Below are 10,615 nucleotides of genomic sequence, written 5' to 3' on the forward strand. Positions count from 1 at the left end.
GAGCCAACAATTGATCAAAATCGAGGGGTTCGCAAAAATGGTTGTGGCTCTAACTAACGGGGGGTCCATCAAATTGATTAACAAAATGCATTTTTGTTACTTTTTTGGGGAGGACTTTCAGAGAATCTCCACCTTAAACATTTTTAAAGACATGGTGTAAATAGTGGGACGGTCTCAGCGAGAGTTACCCAGAACCGTGCTAGTATCGCGTTTATACAGGGTGTTAGGTTCCTGAGTGCAAACTTTTTAAAGGGTGATAGAGAACCATAAATGGTGAAAAAAATTGTTCTACGCATATGGTCAAATCTCAACCGTTACGTAGTTATTGAACATCCCATGTTTTAGACTCTCATTGCCTTAACTGGCTATAACTTGAAAATGGTCAAACTTATCGCAATTTTTTTACCCTTATTCGAAAGATTATTGAATTTTCTATCAAATGGCATCTTTGATTCGATTGGTTTGGTTAAATAACTAAGTTTTCTAGAGCAAAATTGCTAAAAATAGTGTGTTTTTATTTGTTTTTGTTAATTATTTTTGAAACATGCGTAATAAGTTAAAATTCTTTCTTTGGCAAAGTTGTGGCCCCTGTTCAACTCTACAATCCGTTCTTTGACACCAAACTTCTAACTCTTATCGTTTTCTTCCAATTTCGATTTTAATGTGCGGCACAGTGCGCAAAAAAGTTCTTACCTTGACAGTTGCAAATTTTTGACCTGATATGCGATGTTTGAAAAGCAATAGCAAGAAAACGATAAGAGATAGACATTTGATGTGAAAGAACGAATTGTTGAGTGGAACAGGAGCCACAACTTTGCCAAAGAAAGAATTTTAATTTATTATGCATGTTTCAAAGATAATTGACAAAAACAAATAAAAAAACACTATTTTGAGCTAATTTGCTCTAGAAAACTTGGTTATTTAACTAAACCAATCGATTCAAAGATGCCATTTGATAGAAAATTCAATAATCTTTCGAATAAGGGTAAAAAAATTACGATAAGTTTGGCCATTTTCAAGTTATAGCCAGTTAAGGCAATGAGAGTCAAAAACATGGGAAGTTCAATAACTACGTAACGGTTGAGATTTGACCATATGCGTAGAACAATTTTTTTCACCATTTATGGTCCTCTATCACCCTTTAAAAAGTTTGCACTCAGGAACCTAACACCCTGTAGTTATGTGCGGTGTACTTCTTGATGCCCTGTAGGGACGCTTCGTTGCGCTCATTCAGGATCTCAATTGCAGCAACAACAATATCGTTTACCGGGCAATGGCCTCCGGTTGCCCCAGTCTTTGAAGGCCCACGGTCTCTTGGACTTATCATGGACATCAACTGGGAATAATTATTTACTTCATCAGAGCTAACCCGGTCCCGCGTGAATTTAAATTTTGACATCGGAGACAGCACCATCGTCGAACAAATTCCTTCTGAACGTTGACCAGATTTCGGTTTCGTGAAATCCAATTTAAACAGTTACCGAATTCTCCTAGAAAGTGAAATCACGTAAATTCCAACAGAAATTAATGATTAACTCTTGAGAGAAATTTCTATCGGTAGTCCTGAAAAGGACTGAATGGTAAATTGGTAGAGGACTTGGCAGCAGTCTTGCGAAATTTACGGCCATGGCAAAATTGTTTGAAATGCTTATGGAAGGAGTAAGGAACATGAAAGAGTAAAACTCCGTCGTAAGAAACTTATACAGTTCTAGGATATAATATCCCTTCTACAAGAATCATCTCACTATTGAATCCAAATCATCGTGGTCCTACGTCACCCTTTCGTACAACCCCTAGGGTTATACCCTTGTAGTTTTTTCTGTTGGAGGAGGTGCGACATTCAAATTTAATTGACTTTAGTGTTGTTTTAAATGGGATAAATGTATTTTCATACTTGTGCGTCTTGTAAATTTAACAAAGAACATTGAACCCATTGAACAATATGTGGAAATGATCGTTTTTCGCTCACGAATTTATCTTCGCACGACAAAGTTCGCTTCCGCACGTAGCAGATTGGTCAGCAGACTGAAATTTCGTAAACAAACCTGTGGCGCCCCACCAAAGGCGGCGGCTTCAAGAACTAGCGCTTTCTTCAGGGGGTTGCCACTATGGCGATAACTGGTACACTCAGCCTATAATTCGAAAGCAATTGGTATGCATTGTGCAAAAATCTGTATGGCATCACTAATTTTCACCCCTCTTTCATCTAACCAATCACGTGCGAGAGGGGAATTTGAACCTCTTTGCCGTACAGCCGTCTAGTATATAAGTTATTGTCTTCTTCTCATCTTCCATTATTCTTTCGTGAAACCTCGAGGGGAACGCATCGGAGGACAGCTAGCTAGTTTCTCCGTTTGCTTTTCCCTTCAGTATGCTCGGTGGTTATCGGTCGGTGGTTGCGCTCTCGTGTGTTGACCTTCGCATCGTCGTCGTGCGCGGTGCTACTGGAGTCACCACCAACCGGTTCACACTGGTGCACGGCAAAACTGACACGAAACGGCAGCAGCGAGGGCTTGCTGTCCCGTCACGCAAAGCAAACGCTGTCGTTCTGGATTTGATTGTCATAACTACCGGATTTTACCTCATGTACGCAATAATTGAACAGTTATTGTTCAGCATAAGCATATACATTTAAACAGCCCTTCTAAGGGCTTCGAAAATGTTTTCCACAAGAGAGAGCCGAATAATTTTCCAAGAAAGACGCCGGGTCACACAAACTTCTTCTTATCTTTCATCATTCTTTCACACCTCGAGGGGAACGCATCGGAAGACTTCTCCGTTTGCTTCTCCCTTCAGTATGCTTTGGCTAGCCGGGCGCGGTGGTCGTTCGCTGTTGCTATTCGTCTTCGCATCGCTGTACGCTGTACCAGTGGGGCTGCTAACCAGTTCACACCGGATCAGATCTCTGGAGCGGCAGGAGCGGAAGCTTTCTTCATTCTGGCTTCATCGGGCGTCCGGGCAGCTTTGCAGAAGCCAACAAAATTACTCCGCTGAATCGCACTTGTAGTAAAACAGCCCTTGTAAGCAGGGATGGGAACACTCACTTGCAAAGAGTTACACTCACTTGCAATTTTCTCCGCTCAGAAGCGTGCAATCAAAACACGATGTATGAACGACTTTTGCCTTGTGGTTTTGTCTAAAACTTTGGCGAATAGTGTAGGGGTCGCACACGAATCCCAAGGTCGTGACAGAGCTGTAAAAGCGACTCTCCACGAGGTGAGTGTAATTTACATTCACCTCGTGGAGAGTTGCCTTCGCAGCTCCCTCACGACTTCGGTATGCGTGTGCGACCTCTACTCTATTTGGCAAACTTTTAGACAAAATCATCAGGCAAAAGTCGTCCGTACATCGTTTTTTGATTGCACGCTTCTGAGCTGAGAAAAGTGCAAGTGAGTGTAACTCTTTGCAAGTGAGTGTTCCCATCCTTGCTTGTAAGGGCTACGAAAATGTCCCACAGTAGTGAAAGAATAATTTTCTTAGGACGAAATCCCGGGACACATAAGTGTCAATCACTATGAGAGCTGTGTGAAAATTGAATGGCGCTCCGTCGCAACCATGAGATATTCAATACAAATTTGTTCAAACTGTGCTAGTTGATTGGCAATTTTGACAACATTTTCTTCTTTTCAGATGATGAAGAAAATTTCATTTTAATGAAATGTATTACTTAGTGTTGCCATATTTCAATGTGTGTAAGTCTTCGCAAAATTCGTAAATCTTTGCAATTTTGCCTAAACATTTGCATGATTTATCAAAATTATACAAATATTCAATGAGATAATTATTCGAAAGCATTTGGTGTTTGCCGTATAGGAGCTCAATTTCCTGTATAATTGGTTCGAACAGTTCTTTAGAGGGCCAACGATTTTCTGAAAGAGGGTACGGTGAATTTTCCGAGAAAGTTGCTACCGCCAAGAATTTGAAACCAACTACATCAAAAGCATTCTGTGGAAATCAAACCGCATCTTGTCGCAGAAAAGGCAACATTTCTCTAGTGCGCCCTTTGCACTATTGCATTCCTTTTCATCATAACAAGTGTTTGAAATTTGAGACTATCAAACCAATTATTCTTACAAAGCCTATCAATGTCGCTGTTCTGACATTTGCTGGCAGAACAAAGAAATTATTGATGATACATGCAATATTTTTAACAAATTCTTGTTCAAACAGCCCTTTTGAGAGTGTTCAAACAGCCCTTTTGAGAGCAGTATTAAGAAAGAGTAAATGGTAGATTTTCTGACAAGGTGACGCTGGACACATAAGTGTCAAAACCGAATTTTGAAACCTACTCCTAAACTAAATGCAACAGCTTGTCTTATCATCTGGCCGTGTCACCGAATCTGGTGAGTATGCTTCCTTCTTGAGTGTACAGTGTATAGTTATAAAGGAATTTCTTCAGGCTTTGCTTATGCTTCAAACTTTGTTATAAATATTCACAACACAAATCCTTACAATCGACCAGAATCTTGCGAAATATACCTTGTTAAAATTAACGATTTTCAAAACTATTAGCCACTACAAATTCTATTATTGATTCAAATAAATTGCACAGTAGTCCTTTGTCGTTCATAACAAACTGCTTTACGTAGTTTACGTCATGCGGTTGTGTCTTGTACACACCCCTCTGATTTTTGGTACTTGCCTCACTAATGATCTGAGAGTTTTACTAGAGTGTTATTGCTTTAATTTGGTACTAAAACAATCCGAATCCGTTAATAGAAAAAATAAATTGGCTGTCATTTTTTTGTTTCAATTTTTTCCTTTATTATTTTTTATTCCGCCGATACTTTTCAAACCCATATTTAAAGAAGTCGAGTGGAGATAAAGTGAAATAATATTGTGAAAAGTGTAACTAAAGATGTAGATCTTGGCTTCCACAAAGTTGGGTCTCGCGAGGTTCTGAAAAAGCGTCCAAATATTGCGTGAAATCAGATCCGATGAGGGCTAATGCTATCAACTGTCGCGGAACCGTTCGTGCATATTTTCGGACCCGCGAAGTTTTCGTGTTTCGACGGTGAAAACCTTGGTGAAAACTGTCCACAAGTTCTTTTATCATTGTTCTGGCTAAGATCCCCTGCCGCAGAAGAGTTGTGTTTTGCGTTTCGTTCTTGTCGTGCGCTTTGCGAGGAAGCGAAGAAAATTATGATTTCTGTTTGTCTGGAGTGTTCGATAAATTTAGTGCGCACCAACTGAATTAGATTTAGTTTTTCGCTGTTCGTCGTGTCGCCTACCGCGTGCACTAATGTTCAAATCTCTGCTGTACCGAAGAAAGAAATTTGAACGTCAAAGTGACTGGATATACTTGAAAATATAAACCAGGATGGCATAACGAGACGAAAATCCCTGGGCCTGAGAAGATCATCTTGGCGGCAAAATTGGGTGAGATTGCTCCATGTTTCATTACATTTTAACTTGTATTTTAACTTATCGAAATAACCATTTACCATGTGAATTTTGGAGCGTTTGGTACGGTATGTCCACGCATCCTTCCTCCCTGTAGATTCGAGAAGTGTTTCGATGTTTTCGTGACATGACTTCGAAGCATTTCAAAGAATCATCTTTGCGGTAAACACAACGTAGTAGGCCTGGCCGCTTTGAAGCTTGTGTCATATCTCTGATATGCTGCAAGCCTCAATATTGACAAGAAAAATAATTGGGCGTAATCTAACCCAATTATTTTCCAGGATGCTTTCTTGTACTGGCTACGTTTGTGTTAGATTAGATTAGATTAGAAAAGAATCCGAATCCGTTAATAGGCGGCTTAGAAATTTCTTATGACACAATTTATAAAAATTTCTAAGAAGTTAAGTTGTATTACTCTCAAGTACTCTACGACAGATATATTGGTAACCAAATATCCAATAGAAATGAAATTCCTTTGTTTTGAGTTTCTCATAACGCGTAACATTTACCCATAATCTACACAGTATGTCTATTTCGCCACACTTTACGTAGCTAATTAAAACCTGTCTTTGGTGGTTAACGATCGGATTCTCGGTGAATTACCTCAACGCCGGAAAAGAAGGAAATAAGAAACACACTTTACTTTGTTCATCACTCTCCAGGAAGAACCTCTGGATGCTGCTCCGGCAAGTCCCCACCAATTCAAGTGTACACTCAGATAGCCGAGAACAGAAGTAATTACATCATCCTTTTACAAAACCACCTTCTCTAATCCTTCAGAGGAAATTGCTTTTTGTTACCGCCCACAAAAGAGGCCCACGCTCTTTCACATCCATACGAGTGCGGCACGGCTCGCCGCCGAAGAAACTGAAGAAACTTTGCCCAACTCTCGCCTGGCGAACATTTTCCGAGACTCCTCCCCGGGGCTGCACTCCTTTCGGTCGGTCTGGTCCTATAGAAAAGTAAATCGGCAGTGCAGTCGTAAATGATGACGAGTTGGTACGACGATGATGCAACCAACTGATACAATTAACACTTATGTGGCCGGCAGGGTACCCGGGTACCTTTTTCAATTTCAAATCTCGACATTTTAATGGTTGTTGAAACTAGGATGTTGGAACTCTGTTAGATCTTAGAACTCGTGAATATACATCTATTAATGGGGTTGACCGAATTTTAAAGTAAGCAGGGGCAGGGGGAGGGGCTCCTGCATTTTTTTATTACGTGGAAGGCCGGCAGGGTACCCGGGTACCCACGAAATTGAAATGATCATATCTCCGTCAATTTTGCATAGATTTTGGAAATTTTTAGCTCATTCAACTCAGAAACTCATCATCTATCGGGAAAATATTTGGTTAGACCGATCTAATCACCGTGGTTTTCGGAAAATCCATATTTTTGGGAGCATGTCCTTATACCATATTGAAACCTACATTGTTAAGACTAGGATGTTTATGGTCAACCATGGCCCCACGAGAAGCGTGTTCCGAAATCACAGTTTCAAAGTCAACACGTTTTATGATTCCAGGCCAGTCAGATACAATATGCCAAAGCAATTTTACGATGCTTGGTACCGAAATTGCTACTAACCTACCGAAAATCCCGTATATTGTATTGTATAAAAACATGGATCCGTAAATCCGGATTTTCCGGTACCCATTGTGATCGGACCGGTCCAACCAAATACGATCTCGATAGATAATGAGTTTCTGAGTTGAATGACGCAAAAACTTTTAAAATCGGTGGAAAAATCGCTGAGATATAATCATTTCCATTTCGTGGGTACCCGGGTACCCTGCCGGCCTTCTACGGGTGTTTTTTTTGCTGGCCACACTACGGTTAACACATTAAATTTACTCTCCACTCAGAGGGTTTGTGCTTGTGGGCTTTGTGCTGTGGTGATGCTGCTGCATGCCTAGGTCCAGGCCCACCCATAGGTAGGTGTGTATGAAAATGTAAAGAACAAGATAAACATAAGCTATGCCTCGGAGTTGCTTTTGCAGTCGAGGGCAGTGCATGTGTTTTATAGCTTTTTCTGCTCATTCTGTCACCCATTTGTTGTTGTTACATCCGGCCGGAGAAACTCCATCGTTTGCTGTTTGGGGACAGGGTTAGGGTGACCCACTGCGCTCATAGGCTCGACAATTTTACAACATCAATATCTGAGGATCGAAGAACTGGCGTAGCTAAGCGGGGGTCTGAGATGGCTGAAAATAAGTCAATGTAGTTTATGGGCAGCACCTTGCTGCGTAGTGAGCATAGTAGGTGGTTGAAGAGGTGTCCTTTTTGTAATAGTTTCAAGTATCACTAAATAAATAACACGAAATGAATTATCGGTAAGATTTCCAATTACTGATCACCCTAATTTTTTATTCACTGTCACACTTTTGCCAACCGATGATGCTCATCGCTCCGCTCCACTACAAATGGTATAGTTTTGCAAACCACCCTCCGGCAGACTTGTGTAGTGTTTTTTTACGGATACAGTTGGCCGTGTCCTGCCCCTGTGTGCTACACTTTTCGGCAGACATGCTTATGAATGCAGCAGAGGCGGAACCGTATTATGGTTTTCTGAAGAGTGACAACGTATATGAGGTGAGGGCCTACAAGAGTGGTTTTATGGCAAATGAAGATTTTTACCTTTTTCGTACACTGTGCTGGTAAGACTAAATATTCACTCTTAAAATGACTTTTTGATGGAAGGTTTGGAAGGTTGGACTACATATATACATATCAATCACCTCAGTACGAAGAATTCGGAATCTCCTAAAAAATGACCACGTGGTTTATGGACAGCCCCAATGTAACTTCCCCATGGCGCCTATTAATCTAACTTTATTATTATTATTATTATTATTATTATTATTATTATTATTATTATTATTATTATTATTATTATTATTATTATTATTATTATTATTATTATTATTATTATTATTATTATTATTATTATTATTATTATTATTATTATTATTATTATTATTATTATTATTATTATTATTATTATTTTTATTATTATTATTATTTATTATTATTATTATTATTATTATTATAGAGTTTTGGCACTTCTCAGCAAAAATTGCTGGAAACTTTCACCTACCCCGGGCAATCGGAATGCCAAAGGGGATTAGGCTCTGTGGATCTCATTAGCCGGTTTTTTAGCTTATCCTAATGAGTCTGCTTTTGGATGTACTTTCAGTTGTGATGATTCAGGAACCGCCTAACTATACTACAGGTTCCAAGAATCACCGCTTTCAGGATGCTGTTCAGGTCCTTCTTCAATTCCAGCTCGTCTAGGGACCTCAGGAGAGATTTAGGGACAACTCCGGTTGCCGAGAGGACAACCGGAACTATACGGACGTCCTCCAGGTGCCACATCTGCTTCAACTCCTCCGCTAGGTCGTGATACTTGGTTATCTTGCCGGAGAACGTTGATTGGACATTATGGTCTAACGGTACAGCGATGTCGATGAGAGTTACTCGCTTCATCCTTTTGTCGAAAACCACAATGTCAGGCCGGTTGGCACGAATGAGGACGTCCGTAATGATCTCGCGATCCCAGTACAGCTTTATGCAACTATTTTCCAGAACCGGGTCCGGCTGGTACTTGTAGTAGGGTACAAATCTGTCGACCAAGTTGTGCTTTAAAGCAAGCTGTTTGTGCACAATCTTGGCAACTTCGTTGTGACGATCGAGGTAAGCTGATCCAGCTAACACTGAACAGCCTGCAACGACATGCTCGATCGTTTCTCCTACTGAATTACACTTCCTACAACGGTCCTCCACGTCCTCGTGCAATATGTACCGCCGATAGTTCTTCGTCGCAATTACCCGGTCCTGGATGGCTACCATGAAACCTTCTGTTTCTGAGAACAGGTCACCCCGCACCAGCCACGCGTTTGACGCCGCCTTATCGATGTGCTCGAGTTCCAGTTGATGGGGGTGCGTCCCATCCAACTCCTTTTGCTTCCACGTTACGATCATCTCGTCGACGGTCTTGATGTCGCAGTTCAGCTGATAATCCTCCAGCGCCAGATGCAGGGCGCTGTAACCGTGGTCAGCTTCACATACAGTGCGGTACATTTCGTGACGGTTCTGGCTTTCTACGAAATATGCCCGCAGCTGCTGGATCTGGGAGACACATAGTGCCTGGATATCGGTGACGCCTCTTCCTCCTACTGCGCGTGGCAGGGTGACTCTCTCAATGGACGACTTTGGATGGCGCATGCGGTGCTTGGTGAACGCCACTCGTACTGCTCGTTCTAACGCCTCGAGGTCAGTCTTGGTCCACTTTACCACCCCAAAGCTGTAGGTCAACAGGGGCACAGCAAACGTGTTGATCGCCTTCACCTTGTTGCCGGCTGACAGAAAGCTCCTCAGAACACAGTTGACACGATGCAAGAACTTGTCCTGCAGTTCCTTCTTGATCGCTGTGTGGAGGAGTTGCAGGAAGCCGAGGTACTTGTACACTTCGCCTTCAACCATATTCCGAATCTCCTCCTGTTCGTTGACGCGGAAACAGCTGGCGTCCACTACTTGACCCCGGCGAAGATGGACTGACCGACATTTGTCAATTCCCAACTCCATCCGGATGTCGTTGCTGAACACCGTCACAAGCTGCAACAGTTGATGCAGCCTCTGTACTGATTCCGCAAACAGCTTCAGGTCGTCCATAAAGAAGGTGTGGGTTATTCTTGTACTCCTTCCCCCACTTTTCAGTTGGTAGCCATAGTTGCATTGGTTGAGTGCTCTGCTGAGGGGGTTCATTGCAAGGCAGAACCATAGCGGACTGAAGGTATCGCCTTGAAATATACCCCTCCTGATGCTGAGAGTTCTGGACCGCAACACAGCTGTTCCGTCGGTGATTTGTAGGGACGTGCTCCACATCCCCATCGCGTGTTGCATCAGCCTGATGACGTTCCCGTCTACCTTGTACAACTGCAGTACCTTAAGAAGGTACGAGTGCGGCACTGAGTCGTACGCCTTCTTGTAGTCGATGTACGCCATGCTCAGGTTCCTCTGCTTATCGGTGGCTTGACCCACAATGACTGCATCTATAATGACCTGATCTTTGCAGCCTTGCGTGTTTTTGTGACACCCTTTTTGTTCTTCGGTCATCACGTTGTTGGCATCGCAGTGGGTTTGTATCCTCCTCGCTATCACCGACGACAGCACTTTGTACAGACTCGAAAGACACGTTATTGGTCTGTAC

The sequence above is a fragment of the Aedes albopictus genome, chromosome 3 (genome assembly GCF_035046485.1).
Source record: "Aedes albopictus strain Foshan chromosome 3, AalbF5, whole genome shotgun sequence".
NCBI classification, from domain to species: Eukaryota; Metazoa; Arthropoda; class Insecta; order Diptera; family Culicidae; genus Aedes; species Aedes albopictus.